Source organism: Pseudophryne corroboree, chromosome 7 (assembly GCF_028390025.1).
Source record: "Pseudophryne corroboree isolate aPseCor3 chromosome 7, aPseCor3.hap2, whole genome shotgun sequence".
NCBI classification, from domain to species: Eukaryota; Metazoa; Chordata; class Amphibia; order Anura; family Myobatrachidae; genus Pseudophryne; species Pseudophryne corroboree.
This window is the reverse complement of record NC_086450.1, coordinates 37,791,149-37,809,483: the sequence shown is the minus strand read 5'-3', so window position 1 is coordinate 37,809,483 and position 18,335 is coordinate 37,791,149. Positions and strand designations below refer to the sequence as shown.

General features: G+C 46.6%; 1 long non-coding RNA gene across 1 annotated transcript in view; it reads left to right on the top strand.

The window, feature by feature from the left end:
- The window catches only part of LOC134943329 (uncharacterized), a 361,042-nt gene extending 357,432 nt beyond the window's left edge, over positions 1-3,610 (top strand). Inside the window, exon 5 of the long non-coding RNA XR_010181473.1 lies at positions 3,403-3,610. This is a non-coding gene — a long non-coding RNA (uncharacterized LOC134943329). The remainder of the gene's footprint in view (positions 1-3,402) is intronic.
- Positions 3,611-18,335: the final 14,725 nt, after the last annotated feature.

The window sequence follows — 18,335 nt, the reverse complement described above, 5'->3', positions numbered from 1 at the left end:
CCAGTGTGGCCCAGACGGCATTGGTTCTCAGACCTACAGGGTCTCTCATTAGAGCGTCCACTTCTGCTTCTGCAACGACCAGACCTCCTCATTCAGGGCCCTTGTGTTCACCAGGATTTGGCCCGACTGGCTTTGAAGGCGTGGCTCTTGAAGCTTCCGTACTGAGGGCCAAAGGATTTTCTGAGGCTGTCATTCAAACTTTGTTGAAGACCCGTAAGCCGGCTTCTGCTCTAATTTACCATAGGGTCTGGAATTCTTACTTTGCTTGGTGCGCATCTACCGATCATGACGTTTACAAGTTTAGTACGGCCAAACTTTTGGCCTTCCTACAACAGGGCCTGGACTTTGGCCTTCGGCTGCCCCCCCCCCCCGTCTCAAGGTTCATATTTCTGCCTTGTCGGTATGGTTTCAGAGAAAAATTGCGACTGGTCATACATTCACTCAGGGTGTTTTACGGATTGAACCTTCCTACAGTATGTCCCATCTGTGGCTCCTTGGGATTTGTCGGTGGTTCTGGAGGCTTTGCAAGAGTCTCCGTTTGAACCTCTTGAATCTGCGGACCTTAAGTGGCTTTCCCTCAAGGTCTTGTTTCTGCTGGCTATTGCCTCTGCTAGATGGGTCTCAGATTTGGGTGCCTTCTCTTGTAGGTCCCCCTATCTGATTTTACACCGTGACCGGCGGTTCTTCGAACGCGCCCTGGTTATCTACCTAAGGTGGTGTCTTCTTTCCACTTTAACCAGGAGATTGTGGTTCCGGCCTTTGTCTCTCCAGGTTTATCCTCCAAAGAGCGGTCTTTGGATGTGGTACGGGCTCTTTGTATCTATGTGAAGAGGACATCCTCCGTTAGGAAGTCTGATTCTCTCTTTGTATTGTTTGGTTTTCACAAATGTGGCTGGCCTGCTAACAAGCAGACCTTGGCCAGATGGATTAGAATGGTGATTGCACATGCTTATGTACAGGCTGGCCTTCCAGCTCCTGCTACCATCAAAGCCCATTCTACTCGGTCTGTTGGACCTTCTTGGGCGGCCCACCGTGGTGCGACCCTTGAACAATTGTGCAAGGCGGCTACGTGGTCCTCAGTAAACACGTTCATAAGGTTCTATGCCTTTGATACTTCCGCCTCCCAGGATGCTTCCTTTGGACGCTGGGTTCTTGTGCCCACTACAGTGCGTCCCCTCCCATAAGGAACTGCTTTAGGACATCCCCGATGTTATTCCCTGTGGAATACCAGTGTACCCCGCTGCAGAAAAGGAGATTTATGGTAAGAACTTACTCTTGTTAAATCTCTTTCTGCGAGGTACACTGGGCTCCACAGGGCGCCCACCCTGACGCACTTAGTTTCTTTGGGTTGGTATGGCATTAGCCGCTGATACCTTCTCCTGTCGTGAGAATGTGGTGTCTGTGGCTACTAACTGTCTCCATCTCTTTTACCTGCTACTGCATTGGTCTGGTTAACAAAACTGAGCTCCAGTGCCTGGAGGCGGGGTTATAGAGGAGGCGGTGCTGAGCATCTTGGGAACAGTCAAAGCTTTTAGCCTGTTGGTGCCTCGGATCAAGATCCTACTCTACACTCCGATGTTATTCCCTGTGGAATCCAGTGTGCTTCGCAGAAAGATATTTAACAAGGGTAAGTTCTTACCATAAATCTCCTTTTTCACAGATGTGTCCGACTCGTCACATCTACATATACGTCATTCATAATTAGTACATTATCAGCTTTATGACTTCATCAGGGGGAACAGCATGAATCATAAAGGTAATAATGCTGAGGCGATATGCGTTGGTCAGGAATACATTCAAGATACCAAAATACCAACACCGGAATCCCGACACCCATCAGAGCACTGATGCCGGAATCCCGAAGGTAAGTATAGCCGGAAGGGTTAGGGTTGGAATGCGGGGGTGAGGTTAGGGGGTTAGGCACAACTGGGGGGGAGGGGGGGTTAGGTTTAGGCCAGAGGTTCCCAAACTGTGTGCCGTGGCTCCCTGGGGTGCCTCGGTACACTTGCAGGGGTGCCCTGGGTTGGTGGTCCAGGACCAATTCAAATTATTCATGGTCAATATAATTGGCAAAACCAGTGTTGGTGGCTGCCAGTCATAAAATGTGGCCAAACAGAAGCAAATCTTGTCCCTCACCACACAACTGACCCTAAGGATGACATATAAACGCGATCTACTTTATGTAATATTTCTTTCTAAATTTCTCAATAAGAAATTTTTGGCCTAGGGGTGCCGTGAAAAAAATTCTGATATTCTAGGGCGCCGTGATTCAAAAAAGTTTGGAAACCACTGGTTTAGGCATTAAGGGAGGAAGGTTAGGGTTAGCTTGTGGAAAGGGGGGGTTAGGTTTAGGCACTAAGGGGGGGTTAGGGTTTGGCACTAAGGGGGAGGTTAGGGTTAGGCTGTGGTAAGGGAGGGGTACGGGGGGAGTTTAAATACTTACCTCGACCCTGTCGGGATCTTCACCATCGGGATCGGCATTGGTATTGGGACTGCCAGAATACCGATCCCAATGTTACTCCTCTGGATCCTCTGTACAAGATTTTCATATATGGATAAAAACTGAGTGAAAGCACCTGGAAGTCTTCATAGAATAATCTGTTTTTAATTATCGCAAATGTAATATCTTTAATATTATATTTGATTGAAACACCGCAGGGCTCAAGCAGAGTGAGTGCTGCCACCTTTGTCGGAGTGCAAATTGCACCAATTAACTCAGGACTGCACGTGAATGCATATGCGTCATTACAGATTTGCAACTTTCTGCTGAATGGGTGGATTGGGGCAGAAGTGCTGTCGTAGGCAATTGCATACGTATGCAGACTTTGAAAAAGAGAAATATGGGCGGAACAGATGGATCATTTGTGGATGATCATGAGCTGGTATGAATACTGGATGATAATGATAAATATGGGCACATATTGTAATAAGCGTCTGTAACATCTTCCTGGCAGATACAATGAGGAACAAATCTCAGCCCATTTTATGCCTCACTCTTCCTCAGCTCCCATGTCTTCATATACTAGACTATGGATGAGTGTATATACAGTATATAGCCTACAGAGGCCCAATGGGTTCATTACCACTGTCTGTGATCTCCTCAACATGTTTATCATACAGATGGGTCCACCGTTATCTTGACTAGTTTTCTGCGCCTAGTAGCAACATGACTTATTAGCATAAGCCTTTAATCTATTATTCTCAGCTGCAATACAATACAGAGAACAATACAGCAGGGGATTAAGTCATTAAAGGAGGGGATTAAGTCTGACTGGCCAGTCTCAGTTAATCCTATTAAAGATCAAGATAAATGTGGACCCATCTGTATGGCCATTTCAGTGTTAATTATATGATGTTTTTAGCAAGTTGCCTTATTGTAAGATATACCCATTTTTGTTTCAGCTAACCACTACCCCTGATGAAGTCGACAATGACGAAACGCATGGATATTTGAAATCTAGGTCCACAATACTGTAAAGCCACAATTGGTACAAGCTCACGTTCTGTCTAGGACTGTACAAGGAGTGGCATTATTCCATAATGGTTCCAGATCTCCGGCTGTATATTGCATATAAACAGTGATTGTGATTTATACTGTAATATGTTTTTATGTGACATACTGTTTTAATAAATTGGTAAGACTTTTTTAAAACATGCGAAATTGCGTGACTATTGGGTATATTTGTAATATAATGGTGATCCTGGGCTCCCTGTGGTGGCTCCGCCCGCTAAGCACATGACATCATGCCATCACTTAGGGACCGCCAAGCACTGGGATCTACAACACCTCTTGGAGCATCGTGAAGACACTTCAAGCAACTGCACAGACTGCAGGGTACCTGCCTGGAGAGTCCAAAGTATGCCTCTGGCAGCACTGTAGCAGTGATACGGATTGCAGGGAGCCGTACCAGGTACCATGCTAGCCAGAAGCAAGAGCCCTGGGGGGGGGGGGGGGGGGGGGGCAATGGTTCTGACCACAGAGCCCTGCGTTCTACACACCCCTAGTTAATACCCTGGCATGCTCCGAGCAGGGCCGGATTTAGGGCCACATGGGCTTGGGGCTGATAATGTTCAAGGGCCTAGACTGAGAAGGGGAAGAGCTGTAACCAGTGCTGTGGGCCACATGGGCTTGGGGCTGATAATGTTCAAGGGCCTAGACTGATAAGGGGAGGAGCTGTAACCAGTGCTGTGAGGGAGTGGCCAATGCTGTGAGGGTGTGGCCAATGCTGTGTGGGTGTGGCTACACTATCAGCCCCACTGTCTCCCTAAACACATCCCAATAGAAACATTGCAGAATATCTTTTTACAAAACTAGAAATACAATCTTAATACTTAGATGTCGGCTTCCTACCAATCGCTCGGCGGCAATGCTCTCAGTGCAAGTGGGATCGCAGCGTCACCCTCGCGCATGTGCATTGCGATCGCAGCACATGCGCAGTCTGACGATAATCGCTCTGTTGCGTGATAATCAAACATGACTTATACCCTTTGTTCTTAGCTGAATCTGCCCCTAACCCTTAAACTTCCCCTGAGTATTCTCTACACACGGATCATCTTCCTCTATAATTATCCTGTCTTTCCCGCAACTTACCAAATAAAGCCCTGTTGTAAAAATATTCAGCTATATTAAACACTAATGCAACAAAGATTATTGCACTACAGTATATATATATATATATATATATATATATATATATACACATAATTAGTACACTTGTATATTCAACTGTAAATTGTCTTTGATATGTTCTTCATATGATTCAGGTCTCCTTAGGACGCGTTATTGTTCAGTATGTAAAGGAGGGACATTTATACTGACATTAAGGACACATTAACATCATTAAATGAGGGCCCACTTTATGTTAATGGCAAATGTCACATTGATCAGCAGCGATAAGGAGAGAGAATAATCCAGACAGCGATATCTGGGGCCACATTATTTGCATTTATAAAGAGGAGAAAATAAAAAACCTAGGCGAGGAAGATTTGTGTACACAACGTAAGGTTGATGCACCATCTGTTCCCATTGCAAACTTTCCAGTCTCTTCTGCATTAGGATTTCATTTTATGTTCTGTTTATTATTTTGAAATTGAAGCACAGGTCGTTAAGAAGAAAAATAATGAAATTTACAAGTGTTATTATAAATTGAAGTGACTGGGTAATGGTGAAATGAAGATGACTTGAAAAACATAACTGACAAGTTATTATCGTGATATGTATATGAGGATCCACGCTAAACTAATAAGGAAACGGTGGGGGCCGGTGGGGGCCGGTGCTGCCAGTCTGAGGAGCTCTGGTGAAATGCTGCTTCAAAGTCAGAAGTCAGGAATTATAACAAGTGACGGCATGTGACTGGGAGCGGTTTGGTACACAGCGCCGAAATGGGCTTTGGGTTAATGGCGCTAAATAATTAATAGGCACAATATTTATTTATGGATTAACTCAATGATGCCTGTTGGGATTTCGTTTTAAATTGTGTTCAGATCGAGAAAATGAGATACAGTACAAAGACTGAGCGATGCAGAATATTTACGGTTGGACAAGAAGTTACTGTTACCGCCTGTTACAGTATGTTACTAGTAGGTTTTGTTTTATAACAAGTGCATGTATACATTTATTTACTCCTTTAGTTATATCTGAATAACATGATGCGTCTGACTGTTTTACTCATTTATTTTCTTAGTAATGGATGGTAAATTATTCTTTAGTTTACAAATATATCACAGTGCTTCTCAATGGGCCTAATTCAGACCTGACCGCTAGCAGGCGATTTTTGCACTGCTGCGATCAGATAGTCGCCGCCCATAGGGGAGTGTATTTTAGCTGTGCAAGTGTGCGATCGCATGTGTAGCAGAGCGGTACAAACAGATTTTGTGCAGTCTCTGCGCAGCCCAGGACTTACTCAGCCGCTGCAATCACATCAGCCTGTCCGGGACCGGAATTGACGTCAGGAACCCTCCCTGCAAACGCTTGGAGACGCCTGCGTTTTTCCAGACACTCCCTGAAATCGGTCAGTTGACACCCACAAACACCCTCTTCCTGTCAATCTCCTTACGATCGCCCGTGAGAACAGATCTGTCACACAAACCCATCGCTGAGCGGCAATCCGCTTTGTACCCGTGCAACGCGCCTGTATATTGCTGTGCATACATATGCGCAGTTTGGACCTGATCGCCCGCTGTGCGAAAACGCAGCCTAGAGATCAGGTCTGAATTACCCCCAATAAGAGAGAGAAAGAGAGAGAGAGAGATACGAGACAGAATATACAGTGTGTATCACTGCTAGGTGGATCAGCATAGTTATTTTACTGTAAAGAAAGCATCTATCAACCATTTCTGCAGATGCGACCATAATTAGGAGCTGGTTCAGGTCGCATTTCAAACACAGCGGCGGGACCCGTGTACGCATGCGCAGGTGTCGTCCACAGTTAATGCAGGTGGCCCGCATTAAATGCGAACGCCTCTGTCTGATTGACAGGCAGAGGTGTTCGCAGGGTGATAAAGCTCCGCTTTTTAAGGCTGAGATGGAGCGCTGTGAGGGCGTGGCGAATGGGGGCGTGTCGGCTGCGTTTTCGGGGCAGCTGCTCCAAATAAAAAAATGTGTCTCCTGCTGTCGCAGCCAAGCTGTGCCGGCAGGAGATTCCAAAATGTTTGCGCTCACACTGTAATTGCGGCACCATTGCAATTCAGTGGCGCACCCAGGGGGGGTTTCCGAGCACCCAGAAACCCCCCTCCACTAAAAAAAAAATTTTTTTTTTTTTTTTTTTAATATAGCTGCATGAGTATTATTAATGGCTGTCTAGCGTCCTCTGCAGCCTGCTGTCTTCCTGGTGGCACTTGTAAGTGCAATAAAAGTTTACTTTATTTTAATTATAGTACATATATATCCATGTGCATACATATATACACATGTATATACATACATACATATAAACACACACTAGATAGATAGATAGATAGATAGATAGATAGATAGATAGATACACGTGTATATATATATGTGTACTGTACATATATATATGTATGCATGTTTAATATGCTATGTATATGTGTATATGTATGTGTGTGTGTGTGTATATATATATATATATATACACACACATGTATATATATATATATATATATATATATGTGTAGATATATGTACAGTATATATATATATATATATATATAAATATATATATACACACACACACACACACACACACACACACACACACACAGACACCCTAGTTTTACGGACCCAGCATATACTGGGTCACCTCAGTCCCCACCCCCGTGATTGGCTCCGCCCAGTTCTGGAAACCCCCCCATGCAAATCCTGCGTTTGCCACTGCAATTACAGCGTGATCGCAATGGTGGGTGGTGGTCAGCATGCCGGGCGACCTTGCCCTGTGATGGGCGGCCCCTAGAATGTGAAAAAAAAAGGACTGTAAATTCTGTGCGGCACTAAAATAGTCAAAAGAAAACTTTGCTTGGTGCGCCAGTGGCTCAGGTACTTCCTAGTCACAATGGTCGGTGGTCACACCCCTCTGTACACCGCAGACACTTACAGTCAGTAACGCGCCCAATATTGGTGTTCTCTGTAGCAAAATCCTACTTTTATCAGAAGTTAACCAATAAGCAATCCAATTTTCTAACCATACCAGTATATCAGTCTAGGGGGTGTGCCGCTTCTCTGCATGTTTAACCACATAACTGATGATTTTTGTTGCCAAAAACTGCTCAGAGACTACCAAGTTGTTTTTTTCTATTTAAAAAAGTTTTAAAAGTCTTTTTAATAAAATATATATTTTATTTCAAAAAATATATACCTATCCCCCCGTGTCCATAGGGGGTAATTCTGAGTTGATTGCAGCAGGATTTTTGTTAGCAGTTGGGCAAAACCATGTGCACTGCAGGGGGCGCAGATATAACGTGCAGAGAGAGTTAGATTTGGGTGGGTTATTTTGTTTCTGTGCAGGGTAAATACTGGCTGCTTTATTTTACACTGCAATTTAGATTGCAGATTGAACACACCCCACCCAAATCTAACTCTCTCTGCACATGTTATATCTGCCCTCCCTGCAGTGCACATGGTTTTGCCCAACTGCTAACAAAAATCCTGCTGCGATCAACTCAGAATTACCCCCCATAGGCCCCTATTGTAAAATTACTCAGAAATACTCCCCCCAGTGGCAAAAGATTCTTAGCTTTACTTATCCCCACCCCTCTAGTGGTGACAGAAACTAGTGGCAGAGCCCACTCACCCCAGTGTCAATAGGCCTTCCACTGTTTAGTCGTCCCCACCATGTGTTCCTATGTGTGTCTTTTTTATTTTCATTTTATAATTATCCCCCCCCACCCCCCCGCTAGTAAGATCTATATATGGGGCCTCCCCTACCCCCCTTCTCCCTCTCATGTCAACTACGTTCTCCTCCCAGAACATTTAGCTCCAGCGCATGTACCCCGGAATGTCGCTTGCAAGGCAGTTTTGGGATGCGATTTTGGGAGTGACGTCAGAGACTGCCGCATCACTCCCAGGTGGCTGCTGCAACAGGAGGAAGTCAAGTGTTGAACGGATTTCCTCCATTTATAACACAGCGGGCGGACCAGATGTATGTGAAGCAACCAAGCCAGGTGACGGAGTACTAGCTGTGGTCGCATCATATACATTAGAGCTAGGCAAGTGGTTAAGAAGGAAATTTAAGATGCCGATAATAGCAAAACACCTTTGGACTGGAGAATCATGGATGTTATACTGGACCAGCGTCTTACCGGTCACCTTAGCTGCCCCCACTCTACCCCTCTGCCCGTCCCCTTTCTATCTCATCCTCATTCCAGCTATCAGAAGCAGGCAGCACTGTTCCTGTATGACTGCTTGCATTGCATTATGGCTTTGTCCCAGTTGCTGGTTTGGCTCCTGACTGTAACTGAGGCCAATACATTAAATGAAAGAGTACAGATGGAGACTGGATTGGAACTGTCATTGAACCATGTACATGATAGGACGCAGTGGGCAGTGGACAGGGGCGGATTGGGAACAAAAAGGGGCCCTGGAAAAATTTGTTCTAGCGGCCCCACATGGGCAGCACCAGAGGTGTAAGGTCTAGCCATGGGCCATGGCAGCAGCACCCTCCCCCAAGACTTTCCAGATAGTGGGCATGTCCAGCATCAAGGGGGAAGTTAAAAATAAATAAAATTAAATATTATGAGCACATTATATGATACACCTTCAGAATTTAGGAAACTATATCATTCTTTAGAAAGATATATTTTCTTGCTTATTACATTAACCGTATCCCAATCACTATTCACTCAATCTTATATGTCAGCCAAGCAGGCAGACAGAGCATACACTAGATCATCTGCAATCACAGGCTAAGTGGCAAAGTCATTTTCATATATGCAATTTATTTTGAATCTTATTCATTATGTCTATAAAAAGGACCACATGGCCTCAAACTAAACAGGCCCCGCGGGTGCGCCAGCCCACCGGGAATCTTCCCTGTAAGGACTATGGCCAATCCGCCTCTGGCAGTGGATGCAGAATGTATGCAAATGCCACTTCCCTGGTGCACATCCGTGCATATCAATGTGTAAGGACAGAGGGCCTAATTCAGACCTGATCGTTACTGTGCGTTTTCGCACAGCGGGCAATCAGGTCTGAACTGCGCATGCCAGAGATGTGATTGGCTTATCTGCACAGCGATCGCCTTTGCCTGATTTTTTGGGGACGCGGTCTGGGCATGCAGGCATGCCCGGATCGTGCGGTGGCGGGCCGCGGTGGCTGCGTGATGTCACACACAGCCGCTGCTACCCGGAGAGCGACGGCTAGCTCCCTGCCAGCGTGCAGGAGCTGCGCTGGTAGGGAGCTACTCTTCAGGTACAAAAGCGTCGCCGCTGTGTGATGCTTTTGTACCTGTGCGGCGGGGGGAGGGACAGTCATGCGGGGCGGACTAGCCCCGTGCTGGGCGTCCCCCCGCATGTCAGGGTGGCTGATCGTAGCCGTGCAAAATTTTGCACGGCTACGATCAGGTCTGAATTAGGCCCAGAGACAATTATCAGTTGTTTTGCTGAGGCACTGTTACCTGCGCCCTTGGGCTCCAATGGTTAAAGGCACTTTGCGCTCTCCGTTGTAGCACACTTGTAGTCAGCTGAGCTTTGTTTGGAGATATTGGTAGGTAGCCAGACAGGGGACCAATAGCGCACCAGCGCTATTTCAATAGAGAAAAGAAAAGGAAGAAGGATTGCACTGTGAGAAAAGAGGTCAGTAGACTTTATTTCAACTGGGTATTGGTGTCCGTGTGACTACTGAAAGTGTAAATGATGGCATAAACTCTGCTTCCCAAACGTCAGCTGTAGTGACATGAAAGATTGAAGTTCACTATTCCTACCAAAAAAAACCCGTATACATTATGCAGTTTTGATTTCTCTTCCTGGTACACCCAAGGGAATTCTCCTTTCCATGACTAGTAAAGAAATGTAAAAAACGGTAAGTTTGGTTCCACTCCAATTGATTCCATCCCCCATGGTCTCCTTTCTATTTCCCATCTTTCAACTATGACTTGAGCAAGTCATGTCACCCGAAATTAGACTCATCTGTCAACAGTCGTTTAGATTAATTATAGATACAAAAATACATAACTTTATCCTCACTGATGTTATTAGAATTCTCTTCCTGTCACCTGAATTTCCATGTTTTATATACCCTATTTGAGCCCATCAATAAAAATAGTAAATGGTATTAATTTTAATGTTTTAATACTTTCCCAGGAATAGTCATATCCAGGTAACAGTACCCTAAGCCAGAGGTTCCCAAACTGTGTGCCGTGTCTCCCTGGGGTGCCTCGGGACACTTGCAGGGGTGCCCTGGGTTGGTGGTCCAGGATCAATTCAAATTATTCATGGTCAATATAATAGGTAAAACCAGTGCTGGTGGCTGCCATAAAATATGTGGCCAAACAGAAGCAAATCTTGTCCCTCACCACACAACTGACCCTAAGGATGACATATAAACGTGATCTACTTAATGTAATATTTCTTTCTAAATTTCTCAATAAGAAATTTTTGGCCTAGGGGTGCCGTGAAAAAAATTCTGATATTCTAGGGCGCCGTGATTCAAAAAAGTTTGGAAACCACTGAACTAAGCACTTTCATAACAACAAAAGGGAGTAAAGTTGATCTGAATAAGCCGCAAACTATAATACAAAGGGCATAATTGTACGGTATGTAGTAGTTCTAGACTATAGTTGTAATAGGCTCACAGACTCTGGTGCAATAGGGTCACAGACCCTGGTGCAATAGGCTCACAGACCCTGGTGCAATAAGCTCACAGACCCTGGTGCAATAGGCTCACAGACCCTGGTGCAATAAGCTCACAGACCCTGGTGCAATAAGCTCACTGACCCTGGTGCAATAGGCTCACAGACCCTGTTGCAATAAGCTCACAGACCGTGGTGCAATAAGCTCACAGACCCTGGTGCAATAAGCTCACAGACCCTGGTGCAATAAGCTCACAGACCCTGGTGCAATAAGCTCACAGACCCTGGTGCAATAGGCTCACTGACCCTGGTGCAATAAGCTCACAGACCCTGGTGCAATAGGCTCACTGACCCTGGTGCAATAAGCTCTCAGACCCTGGTGCAATAAGCTCACAGACCCTGGTGCAATAGGCTCACTCACCCTGGTGCAATAAGCTCACAGACCCTGGTGCAATAAGCTCACAGACCCTGGTGCAATAAGCTCACAGACCCTGGTGCAATAGGCTCACTGACCCTGGTGCAATAAGCTCACAGACCCTGGTGCAATAAGCTCACAGACCCTGATGCAATAGGCTCACAGACCCTGGTGCAATAGGCTCACAGACCCTGGTGCAATAGGCTCACAGACCCTGGTGCAATAAGCTTACAGACCCTGGTGCAATAAGCTCACAGACAGAGGCAGGACTCTGGGAGGCAACGGAGTCATCTGCTGCCAGGCTCCTGCTCTGAAGGGGGCACCTCTCCTCCCATTCTATGACATCAGTGAATTAAGTTAATTGATAGCTGTCACTGTCTCTTCAGTGGCCGACTTCCTCACTGGTCCCTGCACCTTACAAATCACACCCTTTTTATTATACTGAATATACACATTTTACAAGTGTCACACCCAGGATTAGAAACCACAACCTACTGTATTACACTGGAAGCAGACACTTTACTGATGAAGCTGTTGCTCCTGTATAGGAAATATGAGAATTTTAACTATATGAAGATACTTCTCTGACAATTACACGTAACTTCATATAGTTACAATTCTCATGCTTCCTCTACAGGAGCAAATAGCTCCATCAGTAAAGTGTCTGCTGTTAGTGTAACAGGTCATGGGTTCTAATCCTGGGTGTGATTTAAAATAAAAGACAATTAAATGTATAAATACAGTATATACATTTTTTCAGAACACACACACACACACACACACACACACACACACACACACACACACACACACATATTTATCTTGATATAGGAAATAGGGGGGCACCAATATATTTATCTTGCCTCCGGGCAACTGGGACGAACTTACGCCACTGCTCACAGACCCTGGTGCAATAGGCTCACAGACCCTGGTGCAATAGGCTCACAGACCCTGGTGCAATAGGCTCACAGACCCTGGTGCGAATGAAGCTGGGCCCTTATTTTGCAGCTCTACAACCGTGCTGCACTCCCACAATAGGTGGAAGAAAATTAGAGACCAATGAATCTGCCTGGCTTGCTGTAGAGGATATGGATGAATGACTACGGGAACCATTAGAAGAGTTTTCTAAATCAGGGTGTTCATACCGCACAGGGCAAGTCCTCCCGGCATGCTAGGTCCTGCCCCCCCCCCCTCCCGCAAACATGCAAAAGCATCGCATGGCGGTGATGCTTTCACATGTTTAGGGTAGCTCTCTTACTACGCAGCCTAGCTGCTAAGGCAGTCGGCCACCTGCCATCTTTTGGGTCACAGTGGCTGCATATGATGTCACACAGCCCCCGCGGCCCGCCCCGCAAACGGTCTGGACACGCCTGTGTTGTCTGGACCATGCCCCCAAAAAGGCTCCCGCAATGCCCCCTCCTCGCCCTGCGAAAGCCTCTGCGGCGTTTGCTGATGTGAGATGCCGTCGCATTTCACAATGTGCACACGCGCAGCGTGGCTTCTACATGTGCGCACACTTCACAGGGCTTCAGCCGCAGCAGCGTTCCATCAGTGGGTCAGGTTTGCTTTTATTATGTTTTTGTCTACTTGATTAAGATGGATAAGGACAGAAAGTGATTTATTCTGCCACTTAACTACCAAAGATCAAGGAGATATTTTTCATATTTTAAACAAGGTGCGAACAAGGATTTTGGGGAATATTCTGTTTACTTAAAGCTAATCGTATAATTGTGGTTTTGTGACACTTTTCACACAACATTGCATAATGTCATATAATTTGCAGGGGATCAACTGTTGTTAATTATCTTGGAGAGAGATAAAGTGGATGGAGATAAAGTACCAGCCAATCAGCTCCTAACTGCCATGTTACAGGCTGTGTTTGAAAAATGACAGGAGCTGGTTGGCTGGTACTTATGGGAATATTTACTAAGCAGTGATAAGAGCGGAGAAGTGAGCCAGTGGAGAAGGGCCCATGGCAACCAATCAGCACTGAAGTAACATCTATCATTTGCATACTATAAAATGACACAGAGCTGCTGATTGGTTGATGGTGAAACTTCTCCACTGGCTCACTTCTACGCTCTTATGACTGCTTAGTAAATGTCCCCCTTTTAATCTCCGTCCACTTTATCTCCATCCAAGGCTTAGTAAACAGATCCCCTTGTCTCCCCCAGCCCAGAGTGGATTTTAAGCACTTTATCATACAGTGGCCCAGATTTATCAAGCCTTGGAGAGTGATAAATTGCGCAGTGATAAAGTACCAACCAATCAGCTCCTAACTGCCATGTTACAGGCTGTGTTTGAAAAATGACCGTTAGGAGCTGATTGGCTGATACTTTATCACCGTGCAATTTATCACTCTCCAAGGCTTGATAAATCTGGGCCAAATTTTTTCCTTTCCCCTACTGACGTCATTCCTGCGACGACTGACCTGAGGCCAGCTGTCACTATAACGTGTGAAGCGGGTGGAAACATCCGTTTTCACATTACTTTAGTAAAAAAAATATTGATAAATATGCTCCATGGGCCTAAAGGGCCATACACTCTAGACGATTTTTTTGACCGATATGGCCAATACAGGCGACTGTGAACGATATATCGTTCACGTCGTCTGGTACAGAGGCGGAACTACCGCCAGTGCAACCAGTGCGTTGCACTGGGGCCCGCCTCTGTCCAGGGGCCCAAAGCATGTAATGAGTCAAACTGACTCATTACATGCCTCTGTGTGCTGCGGGCAACCGCTGCCCGCAGCACACAGCCACCCGCAGGACACAGGAGTCGGAGAGGAGCGCAGCGGCACGGGGGTAAGGAGGAGGAGGGAGGTGGAGGAGGGAGCCGCAGCAGCGCTTTGTTACTGGTGGAGGCGCTGCTGCTGCTGCCCCTCTGCTTCACTATAGGCTGTCTTCCGAGAACAGCCTATAGTGAAGCAGAGGGGCAGCAGCAGCAGCGCCTCCACCAATAACACAGCGCTGCTGCGGCTCCCTCCTCCACCTCCCTCCTCCTCCTTCTCTCCTGCCCGGGAATCGTCAGAAGCTGCACCGAGGAGTCTGAGCTTTCTTTCTTTCTTTCTTTCTTTCTTTCTTTCTTTCTTTCTTTCTTTCTTTCTTTCTTTCTTTCTTTCTTTCTTTCTTGTCTTTCTTTCTGTTTTTCTTGGGACTGCCTGCCGCAATGTGTAAAAATGGGGAATCTGCCTGCCGCTATGTGTAAAAATGGGGAATCTGCCTGCCGCAATGTGTAAAAATGGGGAATCTGCCTGCCGCAATGTGTAAAAATGGGGAATCTGCCTGCCGCTATGTGTAAAAATGGGGAATCTGCCTGCCGCAATGTGTAAAAATGGGGAATCTGCCTGCCGCAATGTGTAAAAATGGGGAATCTGCCTGCCGCTATGTGTAAAAATGGGGAATCTGCCTGCCGCAATGTGTAAAAATGGGGAATCTGCCTGCCGCTATGTGTAAAAATGGGGAATCTGCCTGCCGCTATGTGTAAAAATGGGGAATCTGCCTGCCGCAATGTGCAAAAATGGGGAATCTGCCTGCCGCAATGTGTAAAAATGGGGAATCTGCCTGCCGCTATGTGTAAAAATGGGGAATCTGCCTGCCGCAATGTGTAAAAATGGGGAATCTGCCTGCCGCAATGTGTAAAAATGGGGAATCTGCCTGCCGCTATGTGTAAAAATGGGGAATCTGCCTGCCGCAATGTGTAAAACTGGGGAATCTGCCTGCCGCTATGTGTAAAAATGGGGAATCTGCCTGCCGCAATGTGTAAAAATGGGGAATCTGCCTGCCGCTATGTGTAAAAATGGGGAATCTGCCTGCCGCAATGTGTAAAAATGGGGAATCTGCCTGCCGCAATGTGTAAAAATGGGGAATCTGCCTGCCGCTATATGTAAAAATGGGGAATCTGTCTGCCGAAATGTGTAAAAAGGGGACGCTGTCAGCCGTTATGTGTAAAAAGTGTACGCTGTCTGCCGTAATGTGTAAAAAGGGGACGCTGTCTGCCGTAATGTGTAAAAAGGGGACGCTGTCTGCCGTAATGTGTAAAAAGGGGGACGCTGTCTGCCGTTATGTGTAAAAAGTGCACGCTGTCTGCCATAATGTGTAAAAAGAGGAATCTGTCCGCCGTAAGGTGTAAAAGGGTCTCTACCTGGTGTAGTGGTGCTACTGTGCGGCGTAATTTGAATAATGGAGACTACTGTGCACCGTTTTATAAATTGGTATTATTTTGTGGCCACACCCCTTCCCCACGAAGCCACGCCACTATGTATTTTTGCGCGCGCCTATGGCGCGCACTGCCCCTGTTTTGCATGCAGGGGAGGGGCTCCGATGCCGTTTCTTGCACACAGTGCTAAAATGTCTAGTTACGGCACTGTTGCTACTAGGTATCCATTTCTCTGGCCCTGAGCAGGTCCCCCTCACCAGATCCTCTCCAGGGGTGAGGGGGTGGACTTGGATGGGATGGGGGGCCCAAAGCATTTTGTCACACCTGGGCCCACCGCTCGCTAGTTCCGCCACTGGTCTGGGGTATATGGTCCTGCAATCAACGATGCGCGCACCCGCGCTCGTTGATTGCAGGTTGACTGTCGGCGGTGCTGACAGCTCAATGTGAGCAATGTCACTTGTGACATCACTCATCACAGCATGTGTGTACGGAGCCGCGATTAGCGATGTCCACAATGTGACATTGCTCACCCACCGCAGGCAGCTCCGTCCCCGGCAGTGGTTCCCCTCCCCGCCAGCGGCTCAATCCCCTCCCCGCCAGCGGCTTTATATCTGAGCCGCTGACGGGAGCCGCTGACCGCTCAGCGCGTCTCCCCTTCAGCGGCTCCCTTCCCGCCAGCAGCTTCATTGTAGCTGAGCGCTGGAGGGGAGACGATGACCGCTCAGCGTCTCCGTCCACTGCCCCACCAATTATATTTCCACTGTGACACCAACAAAATTAAAAATTAATTATAATGGGTTCTTTATATTATATGTATATATATATATATATATATATATATATATATATATATATATATATACATAAATATATATACACTGCTCAAATTTTTTTTCAAAATTATTAACCCATGGAGGTCTGGATTTGGAGTCACACTCAAAAGTAAAAAGTGGAAAAACACACTACAGGCTGATCCAACTTTGATGTAACGTCCTTAAAACAAGTCAAAATGAGGCTCAGTAGTGTGTGTGGCCTCCTCGTGCCTGTATGACCTCCCTACAACGCCTGGGCATGCTCCTGATGAGGTGGCGGATGGTCTCCTGAGGGATCTCCTCCCAGACCTGGACTAAAGCATCCGCCAACTCCTAGACATTCTGTGGTGCAACGTGGCGTTGGTGGATGGAGCAAGACATGATGTCCCAGATGTGCTCAATTGGATTCAGGTCTGGGGAACGGGCAGGCCAGTCCATAGCATCAATGCCTTCGTCTTGCAGGAACTGCTGACAAACTCCAGCCACATGAGGTCTAGCATTGTCTTGCATTAGGAGGAACCCAGGGCCAACCGCACCAGCATATGGTCTCACAAGGGGTCTGAGGATCGCATCTCAGTAACTAATGGCAGTCAGGCTACCTCTGGCGAGCACATGGAGGGCTGTGCGGCCCCCCAAAGAAATGCCACCCCACACCATTACTGACCCACTGCCAAACCGGTCATGCTGGAGGATGTTGCAGGCAGCAGAACGTTCTCCTGGGCGTCTCCAGACTCTGTCACGTCTGTCACATGTGCTCAGTGAGAACCTGCTTTCATCTGTGAAGAGCACAGGGCGCCAGTGGCGAATTTGCCAATCTTGGTGTTCTCTGGCAAATGCCAAACGTCCTGCACGGTGTTGGGCTGTAAGCACAACCCCCACCTATGGACGTCGGGCCCTCATACCATCCTCATGGATTCTGTTTCTGATCGTTTGAGTAGACACATGCACATTTGTGGCTTGCTGGAGGTCATTTTGCAGGGCTCTGGCAGTGCTCCTCCTGTTCCTTCTTGCACAAAGGCGGAGGTAGCGGTCCTGCTGCTGGGTTGTTGCCCTCCTACGGCCTCCTCCACATCTCCTGATGTACTGGCCTGTCTCCTGGTAGCGCCTCCATGCTCTGGACACTACGCTGACAGACACAGCAAACCTTCTTGCCACAGCTCGCATTGATGTGCCATCCTGGATGAGCTGCACTACCTGAGCCACTTGTGTGGGTTGTAGACTCCGTCTCATGCTACCACTAGAGTGAAAGCACCGCCAGCTTTCAAAAGTGACCAAAACATCAGCCAGAAAGCATAGGAGCTGAGAAGTGGTCTGTGGTCACCACCTGCAGAACAACTCCTTTATTGGGGGTGTCTTGCTAATTGCCTATAATTTACACCTGTTGTCTATTCCATTTGCACAACAGCATGTGAAATAGATTGTCAACCAGTGTTGCTTCCTAAGTGGACAGTTTGATTTCACAGAAGTGTGATTGTCTTGGAGTTACATTGTGTTGTTTAAGTGTTATTTTTTTGAGCAGTGTACATATATACATATATATATATATATATATATATATATAGGAACAGTTGGTAGGTGCGGCACTCCAGTCGGAAGAAATTCACATACAATCCAATGGATTTGCAACGTTTCAATGCCTTTAATATGGCATTTTCATCAGGCTTAATACAGACATAACACAGACTCTTACCTTATATCCCCACACCC